Source organism: Podarcis liolepis (genome assembly GCF_965112155.1).
Source record: "Podarcis liolepis genome assembly, chromosome: 2".
Lineage (NCBI taxonomy): Eukaryota > Metazoa > Chordata > Lepidosauria > Squamata > Lacertidae > Podarcis > Podarcis liolepis.
The window spans coordinates 114,924,545-114,946,237 of record NC_139555.1 but is presented as its reverse complement, the minus strand read 5'-3'; the positions used below and the strand labels follow the sequence as shown (position 1 = coordinate 114,946,237).

Sequence of the window (21,693 nt, the reverse complement as noted above, 5' to 3'; positions counted from 1 at the left end):
ACTCTAGGGTTGCGGTGCTCATCTCACTTTACTGGCCGAGGGAGCCGGCTTACAGCTTCCAGGTCATTTGGCCAGCATGACTAAGCCGCTTCTGGCGATCCGGAGCAGTGCACGGAAACGCCGTTCACCTTCCCGCTGGAGCGTTATGTAACAAAAAAATTTAAGGCCTTTTATATATAATAGGTAAAGGTAAAGGTACCCTTGCCCATACAGGCCAGTCTTGACAGACTCTAGGGTTGTGCGCTCATCTCACTCTAGAGGCCGGGAGCCTATGCTGTCTGCAGACACTTCCGGGTCACGTGGCCAGCGTGACGAAGCTGCTGTGGCGAACCGGCACCAGAGCAGCAAACAGGACACCGTTTACCTTCCCACTAGAAAGTGGTACCTATTTATCTACTTGCACTTAAGGGTGCTTTCAAACTGCTAGGTGGGCAGGAGCTGGGACCGAACGACGGGAGCTCAGCCCGCCGCGGGGATTCGAGCTGCCGACCCTGTGATCGGCAAGTCCTAGGCGCTGAGGTTTTACCCACAGCGCCACCCGCGTCCCTTTTATATATAATAGATGTTCATAAATGTACCAATGAAACACGTACATAGATACGTGGAGCACGTCTCTGGAGCAGCACAGGAAGACCGTCCTGAAACCATTTTGACTCCCAAACTGACGAAATGTATTCCGTGCAAGGAGGGAGGGGGAGGGGCCTTCCCATTGTCTCAGGAATTGGGTAATCACCGTCTCAAAGGAATGGCCAGACTACCAGGAAAGGCAATCAGATAAGACATTATGACATAACCTGGCAGACAGGAAAAACAACAACATTCAAAGTTCTGTTGTAGACCACCTTTTCTGTGGTGTAAGTATGATGTTGGTGGGGGGTGGTCTTGGGTTACACCCCTTCTGTGATGTATGTATGATGTATGGAGGGGTGGTCTTGAACTCCAGGGCAGGGAATTTAAAAGTTCTATATAATGGCAGGCACACCTTTGTTCGGGGTCCTCCTCCTTTCTCCTGCGTGTGAGGGGAGCAACCTGTTGCAACAGTTCAATAAAGATCAGGCTTACTAGCTGCTTTGCTTCTCAATAGTTTCTGGTTGGCCTCTTATTTTCTCCAACCGATGGAGAACCTGCAAAGGACTCTATAAAGGCTCTTGTGTCCTCCATAAGGGAATAAGGGCAGATTTTGTTTACAATAGGTACCTCTTTATCTACTTGCAGTTTGATGTGCTTTCGAACTGCTAGGTTGGCAGGAGCAGAGACAGAGCAATGGGAGCTCACCCCTTTGCGGGGATTCGAACAGCCAACCTTCTGATCGGCAAGCCCTTAGTGAGGACAATATATTCTTGAAGGAGCTGGGAGCCAAAGCAGGCACAGTCCAGCTGGGGCAAGGAATGAGCTTATATTCCCTATGCACACGTTCCCTCCCTCCTCTTCCCATTGGTTGGGTGCTACAAGGTTTTCCTTCCCCCAGTTATCAAATAACAGACGAGAGGCTGAGCGTGGAGAGAAACCTCTCCTTCCTTCTCAGAGTTGCCTCCACTTCCGGCTTCACCAGCAGAGATAAAATTGGAGCTGGCAAAGGAGGGAGGGGAGGAGGCGGGAAGGGGGGCTGCATTGTGCGGAGGCGGAGGAGGGGGCTGCTTCCTAATCAAGCCTCCTAATTAAGCGCCCTCACTCCCTGCCTCCCACGCGGGGGCTTCCATTCCCGCCCCCGCTGCCCAGGATTTCGGGTGAGTGCAAAGCCAATGGCGGGGAAGGAGGGAAGGGGCTTTTCGAGGGGGTCCAGGATGAGAAGCCCCCGGACGGGGAGGAGAGAAGGGAGGGAAGGGAGCTGTTTTCTTAAAGGGGGCCTGGGGGGGGGGGGAGAAGCTTCCTCCTGCAGGGATCTGGTACAAAGGGAGTTGCAGGGAAGGAGGGGGGAGAGGGGAGAGGGGTGGGCATTGCTGGCCAGGATCGCCTTAATAGTATTACAGTGCTACCTCGGGTTACATACGCTTCAGGTTACAGACTCTGCTAACTCAGAAATAGTACCTCGGGTTAAGAACTTTGCTTCAGGATGAGAACAGAAATCACGCAGCAGCAGCGCGGTGGCGGGTGGTCCCATTAGCTAAAGTGGTGCTTCAGGTTAAGAACAGTTTCACGTTAAGAACGGACCTCCAGAACGAATTAAGTATTTAACCCAAGGTACCACTGTAATTTAAATTTAGTATCTATACCCCAGCAGAAGACCCCTCGGAGGAGGACCTTATCTTTAGGCAACAGGTGAAAGCATTGCTCTTCTCCCAGGGGTATGGCTTATTAAACAATCTATGGACTTTACAACTGAGTTGGGGGGGTGTTGTTTTTATTTCTTACTCTGCTATGCATCTCTGTTTTTCTCTTGGGTAAGGTAATTGAGAGAGCTGTTGCCGAACAGCTTGGTTGGTTTCTGGAGGAAACATCGGCTTTAGATCCATTTCAGTCCAGTTTCCGTCCTGGTTTTGGGACCGAGACGGCTCTGGTTGCCCTAACAGATGATCTCCGTAGACAACTGGATCGAGGCGGGTCAGGACTGGTGATCCTTCTAGATTTGTCATGGTCGATCATTATCTTTGCCTTTGACATGGTCGATCATGATCTTCTGGACCACCGCCTCGCAGACGTGGGGATACAGGGCATAGCCCATAACTGGCTGTGCTCTTTTATCTCTGGTCGGGGACAGAGGGTGGCACTAGGGAGGGAAATGTCTTCGCACCACTCCTTGGTGTGTGGAGTGCCACAGGGCACAATTCTCTTTATGCGCCCCCTTGCCCAGCTTATCCGGAGCTTTGGGCTGGGCTGTCACCAATATGCTGATAACACTCAGCTCTATCTGCTGATGGATGGCCACACCGACTCGGCCCCTAACACACTGACCAGATGCTTGGAAGCTGTGGCTGGATGGTTTCGTGGGAGCCGATTGAAACTAAATTCTTCGAAGACAGAGGTCCTATGGCTGGGTTGGGATGGCATGGGGATGAGGGACCAACTCCCTTCTCTTGTGGGGGCCCAATTAGTGCCATTGCCTTCCGTTAAGAGTTTGAGTGTAATCCTTGACGCCTCCCTTTCCAGGGAGGTGCAGGTTACAGCAATAGCCAAGGTGACATTTTTCCACCTTCGCCGCATCAAGCAGTTGGTCCCTTACCTTTCCCGCCCCGACCTAGCCACAGTGATCCATGCGACGGTCATCTCCAGGCTTGACTACTGTAATTCGCTCTACGCGGGGCTGCCCTTGAAGCTGTCCCAGAAACTCCAGCGGGTACAGAATGCTGCAGCGAGGCTTCTCACGGGGTCTCTGCCATGGGAACATATTCATCCAGTGCTTTTCAAGCTGCACTGGCTCCCGGTGGAGTACAGGGTCAGATTTAAGGTGCTGCTTTTGACCTTTAAATCCCTTCACGGCCTGGGACCCTCGTACCTACGGGACCGCCTCTCCCGGTATGCCCCACGGAGAGCCTCAAGGTCCATAAATAGCAACACCCTAGTGGTCCCGGGCCCTAAGGAAGTTAGATTGGCTTCAACCAGAGCCAGGGTCTTTTCAACTCTGGCTCCGGCCTGGTGGAACGCTCTGCCTCATGAGACCAGGGCCCTGCAGGATCTGATTTCTTTCCTCAGGGCCGGTAAGACAGAGTTGTTCCGCCTGGCCTTTGGCTTGGTGCCAATTTGATTCCCTCCCTCTCTTTTTTCTTTCCTTCTTCTCCTGTGAGGAGGCTACATTTTAATATTTTAGTGTTTCAATATTTTAATGTTGTATTTTAATTTTGTTTTTAAGTTGTAATGATTCAACTTGTTTTTATTATTGCTTGTAAGCCGCTCTGAGCCCGGCCTTGGCTGGGGAGGGCGGGGTATAATAATAATAATAATAATAATAATAATAATAATAATAATAATAATAATAATAATTAGCTGCCCTGTGATCTTTGGAGGAAGGGCAGTATAGAAATTTAAAGAACAGCAGTAAAAATAGGAAGCCCTCTTGCGTTCAAGGGGAGGGGGTTGGGACAAAGTCTCTGACCAGCATGCATAGCAGGATGGGCTTAGGAGGGAATAATAATAATAATAATAATAATAATAATAATAATAATAATATAAATAATAATATAAATAAATAAAAACTGTTGCCTCAGCCACTCTGGGCGGCTTCCAACAAAAACACCAAAAAAATTAAAACATTGAAAACTTCCCTGTATAGGGCTGCCATCAGAAGACTTCCATTTTGTAGAAATGGCCTTTGAATTTAAAGAAATGCCCTCTTTAAGGAGTCCTGTGGTGTAAACGTGTATGTTGTCCTCTAGGTCCAAACACATAGTAAGAGCAAGCAGTGCTCCAAAGTGCTTCTCTTGTGAACTTGCCATCTAAGTTGTTTACTCCTGACCAAAGCTCCTGTTTCCCAAAAGGACTGGAGGGGGAGGTCTCCTCACCACTTTTAACCCACCCCACTCCCACCCCATGGAAGGCAGAGGACGTGTTCATTCACAATCCCAGTAAACCATGTGTGTATCTGAAGTGAACCAGGCGCTGCAGCTCCTTCCCCTCTCACTGGGCTGCAGAGGAGGAAACGGATGGGTTTGAAGGCTCTTCCTGCCTCTCCCCTGAGCAACAGGAGCAAAGGGTGTTTCCAGGGCAGGAGGGCAAAGGAGGGGGCAGAGGGAGCAGTGGGTGGATCCCCCGCCTCTCCCAGGGGGTCCAGATGCAAGCAAGGGGCTTCCTTCTTCTCCATGCAAGGGCCACCCATGTATTCAGAGCAGTCCTTTGCAGATGAACTCTTAAGTTCCATGGGATCTACTCTCAGGCCACTAATGTCATACCATGCCAGCCTTAGGAAGGGAGGTGGGACAGGCAGGTGAAAGGAATTGCCAAAGGTGTTTGAAAATGGGAGGGGGCTCTTGGGGAGGGGATACCCAATTGGGGCTTCTCCAGGGACAGCAGAATGTCTTGGGCAGGAGAATCCGTGCAGGGGCTCTCAGACTCCCTTGGCTTCTTCTTCCCTCCCTCCCAGGAAGCTGCAACTGGCTCTGGATTCTGCACTCCTCACGAAGCTGAACCTGCAAACCTAGCTGAGACTGAACCTGCAACCCTGGCCAGGATGGAAGGAGGAAGATGGACGGTTGACCTGGTCAGGCTGTCTCCCGCATCCCTCCCCACAACCTCTGAGCATTCCCTCCCAGGACCCTTGGAGAAATCTGGTGAGTTCCAGGGGAGAGGAGATGGGGACAGGGATAGATGGATGGTGGAGGGAGAAAGAGGAAAAGATGGAGAGGAGACAAATGGAAGGAGGTTCCTGAACGTAAGAAGGAAGGGGTGAGGCCTTCTCCAAAGCAGCTCTTTGTTTCTTGAATCCCTTTCATAAAGTACAGTGGTACCTCGGGTTACATACGCTTCAGGTTACAGACTCCGCTAACCCGGAAATAGTACCTCTAGTTAAGAACTTTGCTTCAGGATGAGAACAAAAAACGTGCAGTAGTAGCAGGAGGCCGCATTAGCTAAGGTGGTGCTTCAGGTTAAGAACAGTTTCATGTTAAGAACAGACCTCCGGAACGAATTAAGTATCGTATTTTTCGCTCTATAACACGCACCTGACCATAACACGCACATCGTTTTTAGAGGAGGAAAACAAGGGAAAAAATATTCTGAATGAAACAGTGGACGTATCATTTTTGTGCTTCATGCTGTGGCCACAGACATGTGATCTGATGGTGAATTTGGGGTGACCCAATGCAAAAATCCTGAGAATCCCTGTAACCACTTTTTTGCACCATTGCAGCCCCAGGCATGATTTTTGGGGGGCAGGCTGTAGCCATGGACATGCTATGTGCTCTGATGGTGAATTTTGGCTGACCCAATTCAAAGATCCTGAGGATCCATGTGGATCCATGCTTTGTAACCACGTTTTTGCACCATTGCAGCCCCAGGCAACAGTGGGTGCGTGATTTTTTGGGGGGGGCAGGCTGTAGCCATGGACATGCTGTGTGCTCTGATGGTGAATTTGGGGTGACCCAATGCAAAGATCCTGAGGATCCATGTGGATCCATGCTTTGTAACCACATTTTAAGTGGGGAGGGAAGGAAAAACACAGAAGGCTAAGAATGCAGGAGAGGGCTATAATGTGAGGAAAGGAAGGCAAAAGTCCACCCACCCACCCACACAAGCCAGCCAGCGCGCGCTCTCTCTCTCTCTCTCCCTCCCATCTGCATGTTTTCCGGCTGCCTGATATTTATTTTTTTTAATTGCCTTGACAGAAGAAAGCATTTTAACTGCATTAAGAACTATTTAGCAGCGAAACCTAAGCTTTGCCATCCCTTAAGAGGTACACAACACTGTAATCTTCCAGATCGCATGAATTTACAGGCAAAACACTGTTTAAGGATTTCATCCTTTTAAATTGAAGAAAGCATATTTGAATGCTGTGTGTCCCCAAAAACAAAAAGCAGGAAGTCAAATCAGAATTTTAAGCTGAACCTGTAATCTCTCTCCCTTCACAAACATTGTTCCCTCCGGAGCAGGGAGAGGATAGAAGGACGCTCTGCTTTTCCCCTCTTCTTGCCTGGAGGGGAGGGGCTTTCCCTGCTCTTTGTTCCGTTTCAGCAAACACAGCAACGAAACAGAGAGGGTGGGCAGTAAGACCCTGAGGCAGAATGCAGGAAAGCAACCACTTCCTCTTCTTGCCTGGAGGGGAGGGGCTTTCCCTGCTCTTTGTTCCGTTTCAGCAATCTGAAGCCCGATTTGATTTTTGTCTGATTTTTCGGCTCCAGGGACCACACATTCGCTCCATAACACGCACAGACATTTCCCCTTCCTTTTCAGGAGAAAAAATCTGCGTGTTATAGAGCGAAAAATACGGTACTTAACCTGAGGTACCACTGTAGTGGGGGGCAGATTTTCTTCCTCCAGGGTTTTAAATCTTAGGAGTTACAGTGGTACCTTGGTTCTCAAACATAATAGGTTCCGGAAGTCTTCCAAAACCAAAGCGTTTCAAAACCAAGGCATGCTTTCCCATAGAAAGTAATGCAAAATGCCAAGTGGCCAAAATATTGGGAGATCTTGGAGCAAGAAGGAGATAAATTGAAATTGCAGAGTTTTGAGAAATTAAAAGATAGAGTGCGAGATTGGCTTCATTATTATCAAATAAGAGAGGTATATAATTTGGACCAAAAAAATGGCTTCCAGGTGGAAAAATCAAAGTTGGAAACAGAATGTATAACTTGCTGTTAAAATGGAACACGCAGGATGAAACGGTTAAATCTGCCATGATTAAATGGGCACAGGATGTTGGACATAACATTATGTTTGCTGACTGGGAACAGTTGTGGACCACAGGTATGAAATTTACGGCATGTAATGCCTTAAGAGAGAATATTATGAAAATGATATACAGGTGGTACATAACACCAGTCAAGCTTGCAAAAATCTATCAATTGCCCGATAATAAATGCTGGAAATGTAAAGAAACTGAAGGTACATTCTTTCACCTTTGGTGGACGTGCCCAAAGATTAAGGCTTTCTGGGAGATGATCTATAATGAAATGAAAAAGGTATTTAAATATACCTTTCTGAAGAAACCAGAGGCCTTTCTCCTGGGCATAGTCGGCCAATTGGTACCAAAGAAGGATAGAACCTTTTTTTATGTATGCCACAACAGCAGCAAGAATACTGATTGCAAAGTAGTGGAAGACACAGGATTTACCCACACAGGAAGAATGGCAGATGAAAGTGATGGACTACATGGAATTGGCAGAAATGACTGGCAGAATCCGTGACCAGGGAGAAGAGTTGGTGGAAGAAGACTGGAATAAATTTAGAGACTACGTGCAGAAATACTGTTAAATTAAGGAATGTTAAAATGATGTCGGATGGAAAATAAGTGGTATTGGTAAAAAGATTATCAAGAATATGTAAATATGGATTGATAATGGTTATAAACATATGGTTATAATAGGTTAAGATATTGAGTAAAGATAAATGACAGAGGGAAAGGATTTGCTGAATTAAATATATGAACTGGAATACAAAAAGGGAGGCGTGAGGAGGTCAGGAAACTAGTAAATGAAGTATAAGATATGAAATTAATGATTTTTTTCCTTTTCTTTTTTTCCTTTTTGTTAACTGTTTTCTATTTTGTATTTTTCATGTGTTCTGTTTTTGTATTTTTGTAGTTTTTTTTTCTTTTTTTAAGGTTATTCTTTGTTCTTATTTGTTAAGTCTAAACTTTGAAACTTTTTAATGTTTGTAAAATCTCAATAAATATATATATATTTTTAAAAGAAAGTAAGGCAAAATGGATTACCGTGTTTTCCGTCCCACAGGACGGACCTAGTTTTTTGGCAGGGAAATAAAGGAAATCCCCCCCCTTTATTTCCCCCCCAAAAGCAGGTCGGGGAAACCGAACCAGGTCCAGGAACAGCGGGATGGCGGCGCTGCGCCTCCCTGCTGTCCCCCGAGCTTGTGGGGCTGGCCGATGTCTGTCCAGTGAGAGGGGCGCTCTGCTTTAGGGGGCCCCTCGCGCTGGGCGGCAGGCTGCTATCCGCAGCGTGGGGAGCCCTGCGGGGAACTCCTGCAGGGCTCCCCATGCTGCGGATGTCTGCCCGGCGCGGGGGGCGCTCTGCTTTAGGGGGCCCGACGCTCCGGGAAGCAGGCTGCTATCCGCAGCCTAGACATCCCTGCGGACCTCCCGCAGGGCTGCCTAGGCTGCGGATGTCTTCCTGAAGCCTGGAGAGCGAGAGGGGTCGGTGCGCACCAACCCCTCTCGCTCTCCAAGCTTCAGCGAAAGCATGCATTCGCCCCATAGGACGCACCCAGATTTCCCCTTCATTTTTGGAGGGGGGAAAGTGAGTCCTATAGGGCGAAAGATACGGTAATCCGTTCCAGACTTTTAAAAACAACCCCTAAAACAGCAATTTAACATGAATTTTACTATCTAACAAGACCATTGATCCATAAAATGAAAGCAGTAATCAATGTTCTGTAGCATTAAAATAAAGAAGACAGTATTGTTGATGATAAAAATTACTGTATTTTTCGCTCTATAACACGCACTCGACCATAACACGCACATAGTTTTTAGAGGAGGAAAACAAGAAAAAAAATATTCTAAACGAAACAATGGATGTATGATTTTTGTGGTTCATGCTGTGGGCACAGACATGTGATCTGACGGTGAGTTTGGGGTAGCTCAATGCAAAAATCCTGAGGATCCATGTGGATCCATGCTTTGTAAGCATGTTTTTGCACCTCTGCAGGGGCTCTTCTCCCGCTTTGTTGTTTCAAAGCAAGCCACGGAGGAGGGAAGGAAGGGGAACCATGGATCCTCTGCTCACGACTGCAGCAGATACCCCGCCATCCGTAGGCATTCGCTCCTTAACACACACAGACATTTCCCCTTACTTTCTAGGAGGAAAAAAGTGAGTGTTATGGTGCAAAAAATACGGTAAAATTAAAAAAAGAAGCCACAATCAAAAATGCAAAAAATAGGAAAAAACTAAAGCACCAAATGTCACCTCAGAACACTGCAACCAGAAATGGCTTTAATATTGATGGGCTGGGGGCTTAAATCAGCTGTGCAAGGGAACAAATGGGATGAAAAAAGCTTGAATTACAATGGGAGGGGAGACTTAAATTAGCTGCTCAAGGATACAAGTGGGATAAAAAAAGCCTTAATTAGGATGGGGGGGGATTAAATTTGCTGTGCAACAGTAAAAATGGAAGCTCAGGAGCACGTTCGGTTTCCGAGGAAAAGTTCAAAAACAGGAGCCCCTATTTCTGGGTTTGCAAATGATGAATCAACAGAAGCATAGTCAATCTGTGGACTTCCCTTTTTTTGAAATATTTTTATTGCTTTTTACAACTGCAAGTTTATATCAAATACATTTATATAATCAATTCCTGAGATTCTCTGAATCACATGACTTCGCTCCATCCCTTTCATGGGTCCTGATAGTACCGTATTTTTTGCGCCATAAGGCGCACCGGACCATAAGACGCACCTAGTTTTCAGAGGAGGAAAACGGGGGAAATATTCTGAATCAAATGTTGTACTAAACTATTTAATAAACTACTGGTATATCAGAGTGAGACTAAGAGGGACAGGAGCTGTATGTTTCTTTAGTGTGCAGGCTCAAGGAGCCAGCGGATCAGCTGAGACGCGGCGGATTTGTGTAATTTCCCCCTCTCCCTCATCCTCTGCCCTCCAGTCCCCAGCAGCCTTCCTTTTTTACCTCCTGATTTTCACTGCGCTCGTGGCTCAGAGCTCGAGGTTGTTGTTTTTTTTTTTTTTGCTGCTGGTTGCTTAAATTTTATCCTTCCCGATCCAACCCCTCCTGTGTCCTGCCGTCCCTTTGCAGCCTCATTTCTCCGTTTAGGGAGCGGGCGAACCTTCTGCAGCTGTTGCTGGCTGCGCACCACTTTTAAAAGTGCCTGCTGGCTTTGAATCACCTGCCTCCTTTTACTATTTTATTCAAGGTATTTGCCCTGTGCCTGGGTTTTTTTTTTTCCATTTAACAGTTTGCAGCCTTTTCCTTCCGTTGCTTGTTTTGAGGCAGGATAGATTTGAGCAAGTGATCAGGAATTGGATTGCAGGGGATTCGCCATTAGCTATGTAAAAGCGCTCCTACTTGAAGCCTTCTACGTTGTTTGTACACGTGGCTACTGGTATCAGGTTCAGTTTGAGTAATGAACAGCCACTGGCAGCAATAGAATGAGCATAAAAAAGGAGTAGGGGCACTGGGACCCAGACAATGCTCAAATCTATCCTGCCTCAAAACAAGCTGCAGAAGTAAAAAGCACGCTCCCGCTCCCCTGCCCCTCATCCCGTGCCTTCCCCAGCCTTTTTTTTTTTCCTTCCTGGTTTTCACTGCGCTCGTTGGCAAGGTGATGTTTCTACTTTTTCATTATATACCATTTCCCAAAATGATACTGTTATCTTACATGGCCACCACATATAGCAAAAGGTACCTGCTTCTTTACATTTCCAGCAGATATTTGAACTTACTCTATATGTTTTAGATAACTTACTAGGAGTCAAATACCACCAGCACATCATTTTAATGTAGTTTTCTTTCAATGAACAGCAAGCTGTGAATTTCAGATCTGTTTTCCAAAGCCTCTCCCAATCTCCCATTTGTATGTTATGTCCTAAGTCCCTTTCCCATTTCGTCATAACTGATTTGACCTGTTCATCCTTTGTATACCGTTCTAGGAGCAAGTTATACATTTTAGAGAGATCTTTTTATGTTACTTCCTAAGAGTTCTTTTTAAAATTGTGATGTCTCATAACTAAAACCTTTCTATTTGTCTATCTTAAAGATATCGTTTAGTTGATGGTACTGTAGCCAGTCAGTTACAGCTTCCCTTATCTCTTCAAAATCTTTTAATTCCAGTTGGTTTTCAACTTCAGTTAACACCTCTCTGTAAGTCGGCCAATTACTTCTTATATTCAATTTTTTTCAGAGATATTGCTTCCAAGGGGGAAAGCCACCAGGATGTTTTTTACTCAAGCAAATTTTTATACTTCTCCCATACCCTACAAATTGATTTTCTTACTATATGAGACTGAAAAGCGCTATGCACCTTGGCCTTTTCCTACCATAAATATGCATTCTGTTCAGTATTTGTGTCCTTCCAGATCTAAAATGCAGTATCTGTGTTTTCCAATGTAATCCATTCCCAGTTCTAGTAGATACAGGATGTTTCATAATAAAGTTTCAAACCCGGCAGGGCAAAACCTCATCTCTCTCTTACATCTGTTAATAATTTATTTTTAATCCTTGATTTTGTCACTTGGATAGCTTGAAAAAGAGGATTAGACTGATGTCTGTGCTCTTCCCTTGTGGTCCTAGGCAATAATGCTTCTTGATACTAGTTCCTGGAAAGCACAGGAAGGCAGAGGGCTCTTGTACTCCAATCCTGCTTGCTGATTTCCCACAGGCATTTAGTTGGCCACTGTGAGAAGAGGATGCTGGGCTAGGTCGTCCTTTGCCCAATCGAGCAGGCTCTTCTTATGTTCTGATACAGGCATCCCCTAACTTGGCTCTCCAGATGTTTTGGGACTACAACGTCCATCATCCCTGGCTAACAGGACCAATGGTCAGGGCTGATGGGAATTGTAGTCCCAAAACATCTGGAGGGCCAAGTTTGGGGATGCCTGTTCTAAGATATTGCAATATTTTTACAGTTACTTGTGGCACAGTAACACGAAAGTTTGACTTCTTAATCATAGGGGAGAATGCTACTTGAGCCTGTGATCCTTTCCTCCCTGGACAAAGAGAAATACAGAGATGTGTCTAAGAAGCCAATTCCACCACAGATTATAAAATAATGCAGTTTATTAAGTGTGAATGGAGTGATCATGTGTTTTTCTTGCCATTATCTCACCTGCATTCCTAAAAGTTTGGAACATAGAGAGGACAGTGGAGAAAGGAGACAGTTTTAAAATAAGAGAAGGTGCATGCTGGTACTGACATGTGTTCAGTTCCTTTCTTGTCTTTCTTGAAAGTCTTAACAGGATTCTCTTCCCCCTCCCCCACTCTCAAACAGGTGAGGAAGATGATGGCCAGAATTCTATGGAGCCATCTGTGAATTCATTGGGAAGAACAAAGAAACAGTTTAAATGCCTGGAATGTGGGATGTGCTTTAGTCACAGTGGAAGACTGAGGACACATCAACGAATCCACATAGAGGAGAAACCATTTAAATGTACTGACTATCGAAAGAAACATCAAGGAACTAACACAGTGAATAAACCATTTGAATGTATTGAATGTGGAAAGTGCTTCAGTCGAAATGGAAAGCTTAGAATACACCAACGAACTCACACGGGGGAGAAACCATTTAAATGTATTGAATGTGGAAAGAGCTTCAGTGAAAGTAGAGCACTAAGAAAACATCAACGAACTCACACGGGGGAGAAACCATTTAAATGTATAGAATGTGGAAAGAGCTTCAGTAGAAGTGAACACCTTAGAATACACCAACGAACTCACACGGGGGAGAAACCATTTGAATGTATCGAATGTGGAAAGCGCTTCAGTGTAATTGGAAACCTTAGAAATCATCAACGAACTCACACGGGGGAGAAACCATTTGAATGTATTGAATGTGGAAAGTGCTTCAGTCGATATGGAACACTTAGAATACACCAACTAACTCACACGGGGGAGAAACCTTTTAAATGTATTGAATGTGGAAAGTGCTTCAGTCGATATGGAACACTTAGGATGCACCAACGAACTCACACAGGGGAGAAACCATTTAAATGTATTGAATGTGGAAAGAGCTTCAGTGAAAGCGGAGCACTAAGGAAACATCAACAAACTCACACGGGGGAGAAACCATTTAAATGTATTGAATGTGGAAAGAGCTTCAGGGAAAATGGAGCACTAAGAATACACCAACGAACTCACACAGGGGAGAAACCATTTAAATGTACTGAATGTGGAAAGAGCTTCAATCACAAGGGACACCTTAGAAGCCATCAACTAACTCACACGGGGGAGAAACCATTTAAATGTACTGAATGTGGAAAGAGCTTCAGTGAAAGTGGAGACCTTAGAGTACACCACCGAACTCACACGGGAGAGAAACCATTTGAATGTATTGAATGTGGAAAGAGCTTCAGTGAAAGTGGAAACCTTAGAAGACACCAACGAACTCACACGGGGGAGAAACCATTTGAATGTATTGAATGTGGAAAGAGCTTCAGTCAAAATGGAACACTTAGAATACACCAACAAACTCATACAGGGGAGACACCATTTAAATGTATTGAATGTGGAAAGAGCTTCAGTCAATATGGACACCTTAGAATACACCAACGAACTCACACAGGAGAGAAACCATTTAAATGTATTGAATGTGGAAAGAGCTTCAGTCAAAATGGACACCTTAGAAGCCATCAACTAACTCACACGGGGGAGAAACCATTTAAATGTACTGAATGTGGAAAGTGCTTCAGTCAAAATAGAACATTTAGAATGCACCAACGAGCTCACACTCAGGAGAAATCATTTAAATGTATTGAATGTGGAAAGAGCTTCAGTCTATATGGAACACTTAGAATACACCAACGAACTCACATGGGAGAGAAACAATTTAAATGTATTGAATGTGGAAAGAGCTTCAGTGAAAGTGGACACCATAGAAAACACCAAAAAATTCACACGGGGAGAAACCATTTAAATGTATTGAATGTGGAAAGTGCTTTAGTCAAAATGGAACACTTAGAAGACACCAACGAACTCACACAGGGGAGACATCATTTGAATGTATTTAATGTGGAAAGTGCTTCAGTCAAAATGGAACACTTAGAAGCCATCAACGAACTCACACAGGGGAGAAACCATTTAAATGTATTGAATGTGGAAAGAGCTTCAGTCAAAATGAACACCTTAGGAAACATCAACGAACTCACATGGGAGAAGCCATTTTTTGCCCCATAGGACGCACTTTTTCCCCTCCAAAAATGAAGGAGAAATGTGTGTGCGTCCTATGGGGAGAATGCAGGCTTTTGCTGAAGCCTGGAGAGCTAGAGGGGTCGGTGCGCACCGACCCCTCTGGCTCTCCAGGCTTCGCGCAGCTCTCCGCAAGGCGCGGGAGCCCGGCGCTGGGCTCCCGCAACCTGCGGAGAGTTGCCTGCATGCCACGCCCCTTTGTTTATCGCTCAGGCAGGCAGGGAGGGAGAAACGGGTCGGGCGGGCGAGCACAGTTCAACCCCCCACCCACCCAGCGCAAGGCGCCCGCTCTGCTTCCCACCTCCATGTTGTTGCCTGAGGGGAAGACGCCACCGCCGCCACAAGGAGGACGGGAGAAGGAGGTGGCTGAGGCACCAGGGGCGGGCGAAGCACTGGGGCACTGAGTGGAAGGAGGGCGGAGAAGGGGACGGGAAGGAGGAGGCGGCGCTGACAGGTGAGGAGGGAAGGCGAGCGGGAAGGCGGCTACTGCAGTTGCTGCTGCTGCTGTGGCGCAGCGCGGAGACCAGCCTCCTCCACAGGCGCTGCCTCCCCTTCTCCCTCCCCTGTTTTCCTCTTCTTCCCCCCTTTTCCTCCTCCCCCCTCCCTCGGACTCCCCCCCCTCAGAGCTGCATCGGGGAAGGAGGCGAAGGAGGGGTGAGATAATCCCCGGGGGGGAGGACAGGGCGGGAGGGGGCTTGATTAGGGGAGGGGCTCTTTCAGGGTGGGGAGCACCTCTTGCTCCTCCTCCTCCTGGAAAGGGGCATTTTTTTATCTTCTGGCGGGAGGGGGGGAGGTAGGTAAGTTTAGGGATCTAAATAGAGGGGTTGTGGAGGAAGGAAGGTACTGCCTCCAGATGAGGAGGGGGGTCTGAACCCTCTTTTTTGGGCAAGGGGCTTTGGGGGGGAAATGAGAGATCAGAGGCAAGGTTTTGGGGGGGGGTTACATGTAGGGTGCTTTGAATTGGGTTTTTGGGGGAGGGGTAATACAAAGCCTTGGCTTTGGGGTGAGTGTGAGTGGGGTGGGTTTTTTAGGGATCAGCTCAGGGCAGCCATTTAGGAGGCACAGGACAAATTGGGGGTTCTTGAGGGGGTGTGAAAGTAAGCCGCCGCCAAGACCCCTATCTGTATTTTCTCTACTGCTGTCCTGAGGTTGCTGTTCAGGTGGATATCCTTTTCTTCTCTAAAAACTTCGGGCAGATATCCTCTGCGCTTCGGGCAAATATCCTTTTCTCCTCTAAAAACTATGGTAGGTGCATTTTTAAAAGGTTGGGCTTCCCCCGCGGCTGGGGGGGGAATAATTTTTTTTCTTTATTTCCCCCCAAAAAAACTAGGTGCGTCCTATGGGACGGTGCGTCCTATAAGGTGAAAAATACGGTAAATGTACTGAATGTGGAAAGAGCTTCAGTCCATATCGACACCTTATAAGACACCAACTAACACATGGGGAAGAAACCATTTTAATGTATGGCATGTGGAAGGAGCTTCAGCAAAAGTAGAGCACTTAGAATACACCAACTAACTCATACAGGGGAGAAACCATTGGATCCTATTGAATGTGGGAAGAGCTTCAACAGGGAGGATAAACTTACATTACACTGGCGAACTCCCAAAGGGGAGTAGCTTAAGTCAATATGGAACCTTAGGAAACATCCGCTAACTCACATAGGGAAAACTAGATTTATGAAACGTGGAAAAAGCTTCAGAGGGAGTGGAGACCTTAATATTCATAAGATAATTCACACAGGCGGGAAACCATATAAATGTATGGAGTTTTCCGCTCAGGTTTCCCAGATTTTCTGGGAAGTGAAGATGATTGTCAAGTCTCTGGATGTACAGAAAAGAACTTCAATAATAATAAAAATATTTTTATTTGTACCACGCCCATCTGGCTGGATTTCCCCCGCCAATCTTGGTGGCTTCCAACAAAATATTGGAATACAATAGTCCTTCAGATATTAAAAGCTTCCCTAAACAGGACAGCCTTCAGATGTCTTTTAAAGTCTGGTGGCTGTTTTTTCCGTTGACATCTTTTGGGAAGGTATTCCACAGGGAGGGCACCACTACCGCTAAGGCCCTCTGCCTGGTTCCCTGTAACTTCACTTCTCACAGTGAGGGAACCACCAGAAGGCTCTTGGTACTGGACCTCTATGTTCAGGCAGATCAGTGGGGGTGGAGACTCTCCTCCCGTCACCAGTCTAGCTGCCGCATTCTGGATTAGTTGTTGTTTCCGGATCACCTTCAAAGGTAGCCCCACGTAGAGCGCATTGCATTAGTCCAAGCGGGAGATAACTGGAGCATGCACTACTCTGGCAAGGCAGTCTGCGGGCAGATAGGGTTTCAGCCTGCGTACCAGATGGAGCTGGTAAACAGCTGCCCTGGACACAGAATTGACCTGTGCCTCCATGGACAGCTGTGAGTCCAAAATGACTCCCAGTCTGCGCACCTGGTCCTTTAGGGGCACAGTTACCTCAATCAGGACCAGGGAGTCCTCCACACCTGCCTGCCTCCTGGCCCCCAAAAACAGGACATCTGCCTTAGCAGCATTCAAGTTTAATATGTTATCTGCCATCCATCTTCCCAGAGACACCATCGCAGCTGTGAGGTGATAAGATGCCTTGTCTTTGTTTTTCTCCTGGCCTGCTGCTTTCCCACATCTCTGCTGGGAACCGGCCCTGGAACCGCCGCTTATCTGCTTTGTTGACATTCCTCTCTGGCCGGTGTCCTTGCCTTCCTGGGCCTCTGCAGAACAATGCCCTTCACTGTTGGACATCGCCTCAGAGCACAAATGACTCTTGGAGACTTTGGCTTTCCCAGAGCTCTTGGAACGGCCTGCACCCCCACTGTTGGGTGCCCAGCTGCCTGAGGAACGGACTGCAACTGCCTTCCTCTTCCCAGCTCTCAGCCTCTCTCCAGCACACAGTCCATCACACAGATGTGTTGAAGCATAGAAACAGCTTCCCAAAACAGTCCCAGCCCCCTCTGGACTTGGTGCTTTCTCTGGGCATCCTCCAGCCCCCTCTGGTCTGGCTCCCACTGAGGCTTGACATGCCATCTTCAGTGCCTGCCATGCGACCCAGGGCTTCTTCCCTTGGAGGTTTGGCAACAGCCAAGCATCAACGCTGGCCCTTAAAATGGCTAGCACCCTTTGCTCTCTTTCCAGAGCAACAACCACGTCTGCCTCACAAGCTTCCACTGCTCCTGCAGACCTCTCACTGGGCTGGGCAAAAACTGGATCGGCTTGCGTGCAATCCCAAAGCTTCCTTTCTTCCAGCCAGTAGTACATGCGCTTACTCCAGGCTTCCCAATTGGCCCCATGCAGTCTTTCACCGGGATAGCTCTCATGGCCTTGCTGTGGCTGAGCAGCAGCCATCTTCCTCCCCCCGGGGCTTTAAGCGTACTCACACGTTTGCCAGCTAGCTGGTCCTCCAAAGCAGCAGCCTCCTCTTGGCTCCGCTCTCCACCAGCGTCTCCCACTGCCCTTCCTGGCAGGAGTTCAAAGCAGCTCAAAGCTGGCAGCCTTCTTCCCTCCTCACACATGGCAGGAAACGCGGACCTTCCATAACCTTTGGGGACATTAATTCCTGCGTCCAGTCAGCGCTTCCCCTGTGCACCTCTGCTTTGGGGCTTGAGGCTGACCTGGCAGAAAATGCAGAGTAGCAGCGGTCCTGCGTCCGTGTGAGATGAGGGATAAATCAAGTCCAAATAAAGTTTGGTTCTTATCTCTAGAAGCGTTTACTTACAAAGCAGTAAATCAGTCACATTCCATCAGAGCTTTCTGGCATCTTTCCTGTGCTCCAAAAGCACACACTGCCTCTCTGCAGTGTAGCTGCGTCTTAGGCAGAATCGAAAGCAAGTCTGAACAGTGATACAGACTGTGACACACTTCTCTGCATCAAGCTCCTCCCAGATACAGGACACCACGGAGTTTTAACCCTGTCAGTTCCAAACTCCACAAGTCCAGTTGCATCAGGAAGTGATCTGACCATAGCGCTTCTTTAGATTCGCTTTTACTTAATGTCAGATCACCAACATCCATAGAGGTGAACACCAGGTCTAAGGCATGTCCGCGGCTTTGAGTTGTGCCAAACTTATTCAGGGACAGCCCCATGGAGGCCATGCTTTCCACAAAGTCCCAATCGGCCCCTTGTAAGGTTGTGTCGGTGTGAATGTTAAAATCCCCCAGGACAACCAACTAGGTGTCTCCAGGAGAAATCTGCCACAACCTGAAGCAGTTCAGGCAGGGAATCCTTGGTGCAGGGGGAGATCGGTACAAAGGAATCCTGTACTGCCCCTATTGTTCAACTTCAAGAACATGCACTCAGAGAACTGGGTCTTCCCAATAGGACACCTGGTGCAAATTAATGACTTCCTACAAATCACTGCAAACCACCACCCCCTCCCTGCCCACATGACTTGGGTTGCTGTGCATAAGAGAAACCTGGTGGACAAGCAGCAGCAAGGACAGGTCCATTACTGCATACAAAAATTTTCTTTTGTTTCTTTTGGGATGTCTGTTGTTAATAGGCCCAAAAAAACATTTCTGTTTTTTTGGGGGGAAAGAATGTCGTAACATTTTATTTAATTCTTCATTAATGGTTTCCCAAATTTATTTAATTTTAGGGCACGTCCACCACATATGGGAGAAATTCCCTTCTTTAAGTTTGCACCTCCAACACTTTCCACTGGTGTTTTGGTACATTTTAGCCAATTTTGAGGGTTTAAGATACCATCTGTACATCATTTTTTAAAAATAATTATTTTATTGTATAACATGCTGTAAATCTTATGTCTCTTTTCCATAAGTTTTCCTATTTTTCTAAATCAATTGTATGACCGAAATCCTGTGCCCATTTGACCATGACATCTTTAACCCCTTTGTCTTTTAAGTGCCAATTTAATAATAGTTTATACATTTTGGATAAATACAATTTGGATAAATTTTTATCATCATTTATAATCAATTCTTTGTCTATTTCAAATAATATTGTATCAAATCCATTTACTTTCTTGTCTTCCTCAAAAATTGCATTTAATTGATGGTATTGAAACCAGCCTATTCCTGTATGTCTTATTGTTTCATTTTTTCCCCATTTGTAATCTATTATTTACTTCCTCTAAAAGATCTTTATACGTCAACCAATTTGAATCCATATTTTTTCTTTTTACTGCCTCTGCCTCCATTGGTGACAACCACCATCGGGTTTTTGGTTCTAATAATTTTTTGTTCCTTTCCCAAATTTCATATAAGGCTTTCCTAATAATGTGATTTAGAAACCCATTGTGGATTTTTGTTTTATAATAACCCAGGTAGCTGTGCCACCGCACCATATTATCCCAGCCCTCAATATCCAATAATTTAGTATTCTTCAAGATCATTCCTTGAGCCAGACCAGGCAGGCAGCTTCGTAGTAGATCCTAAGATCTGGCATTCCAAACCCTCCTTTGTTTTGGTTTCTGTTAATAATTTAAATTTAATTCTGGTTTTTTTGCCCTGACAAATGTATTTTGCCAAATACCTGTGCCATTCTTTAAAACAATTTAAGCCATTAAGAACCAGAATTGATTGAAAAAGGAATTGCATTTTTGGTAAAGCTACCATCTTGATTGTAGAAATTTTCCCCATAACATGAGTTTTAATTTACTCCAGATTAGTCTTTCCTAATATCGTTCCATACCTTAATATAAATGTCTTTCTATAAATTAATGTTTTTCATGGTTATCCAAATACCTAAATACTTTGCTCTGTTAGTAATTTTAAGTCCTGTTTCTATTTCTAACTTTACTTTTTCTTGTATATCTAATTTTTTTACCAGTTTTGTTTTTTCTTTATTAATTTTGAATCATGATAATTGTCCAAACACCTTTCTTCTTTTCTTTTCTTTTTTATAATAATTTTTATTGGTTTTCTTTCTTACAACAAATATCCATCACCATCACTCAAAATTCCTTTATCTCATCATAGTCTTTCAATTTTAACTTTCCTTCTTGTTCTATAAGTAATTCTCTGTATGTTGGCCATATTCCTTTCATTGCTGACGTCTTAAGTGATAGTGCTTCAATGGGTGATAGCCACCATGGAGTTTGGGGTTCCAATAATTCTTTGTATTTTCCCCATACCTTTATTAAAAACTTATTATAGTATTGTGGAGTCCTTTGTGTACTTTTGTTTTCCCATACCACAAATATGCATGCCAACCAAATCTGTTGTCATGTCCTTCCAGTTTTATTGCCTCTTCTTTCTCCAATTTAATCCAATCCCGAATCCGAGTAAGACAAGCTGCTTCATAGTAAATTTTGAGATCTTTAAGGGAAAAGCCTCCCCTTTCTTTTAAGTCTGTATTTTGTATTTTATTCTTCACCTTGTTTTTTCCAATATTACTCTAAAGCAGCTTTTTTCAACCTGTGGGTCCCCAGATGTTACTAGCAAGGCCAGAGCTCAGGGATGATGGGAGTTGTAGTCCAACAACATCTGGGGACCCACAGGTTGAGAACTGCTGTTCTAGAGGGTTTTCTGTTGTAATTATTAGATTGTCTGCTTAGGCTCTGACCTTCTAGGCCCTTTGTCCAACTTTAATTCCTTCTAGTCTAGGGTCTTCTGTTACTGCTTTCAAATATACTTCCAGAAGTGTGATAAAGGGGAGAGGAGAAAGAGGGCAGCCCTGTCTTGTTCCCTTAGAGATATTAAAATCTTCTGATATTTCACCATTGATAATTAGTCTGACCTTTTGGGAATTATAAATCGCTTTTATGCCACTACATATTTTCTCACCCAAACTCGTCATTTCCAAAGTTTTTTGCATGAATGCCCCTGAAACATCAAATGCTTTCTCCGCATACACCAAGATCATTGATGCCTTTTTATCTGGTCTCATTTCTAGGTATTTTATTATATCTACTACCAAGCATAAAGGTAAAGGGACCCCTGAGCATTAGGTCAAGTCGTGGCCGACTCGGGTTGCGGTGCTCATCTCGCTTTATTGGCTGAGGGAGCCGGCGTACAGTTTCTGGGTCGTGGCCAGCATGACTAAGCCGCTTCTGGCAAACCGGAGCAGCGCACGGAAAGGCTGTTTACCTTCCTGCTGGAGCGTTATGTAATGAAAAAAATTAAGGTCTTTTATATATAATAAATGTTCATAAATGTACCAGCCAAGCACGTACATAGATATGTGGACCACATGTCTGGAGCAGCACAGGAAGACCGTCCTGAAACCATTTTGACTCCCAAACCGACCAAATGT

General features: G+C 45.6%; 1 protein-coding gene across 2 annotated transcripts in view; it reads left to right on the top strand.

Moving 5' to 3' along the window:
• The first annotated feature begins 420 nt into the window (after positions 1-420).
• NOTCH4 (notch receptor 4) overlaps positions 421-21,693 on the top strand; it is a 100,742-nt gene continuing 79,469 nt past the window's right edge. The window contains exon 1 of one of the 2 annotated variants that reach the window (XM_083491053.1): positions 421-1,727. The gene's annotated coding sequence lies outside the window, so the exon portion shown is untranslated. Of the gene's footprint in view, positions 1,728-5,116; positions 5,202-21,693 lie in introns of those variants that run through there. The other variant, XM_083491054.1, reaches the window with a different exon arrangement.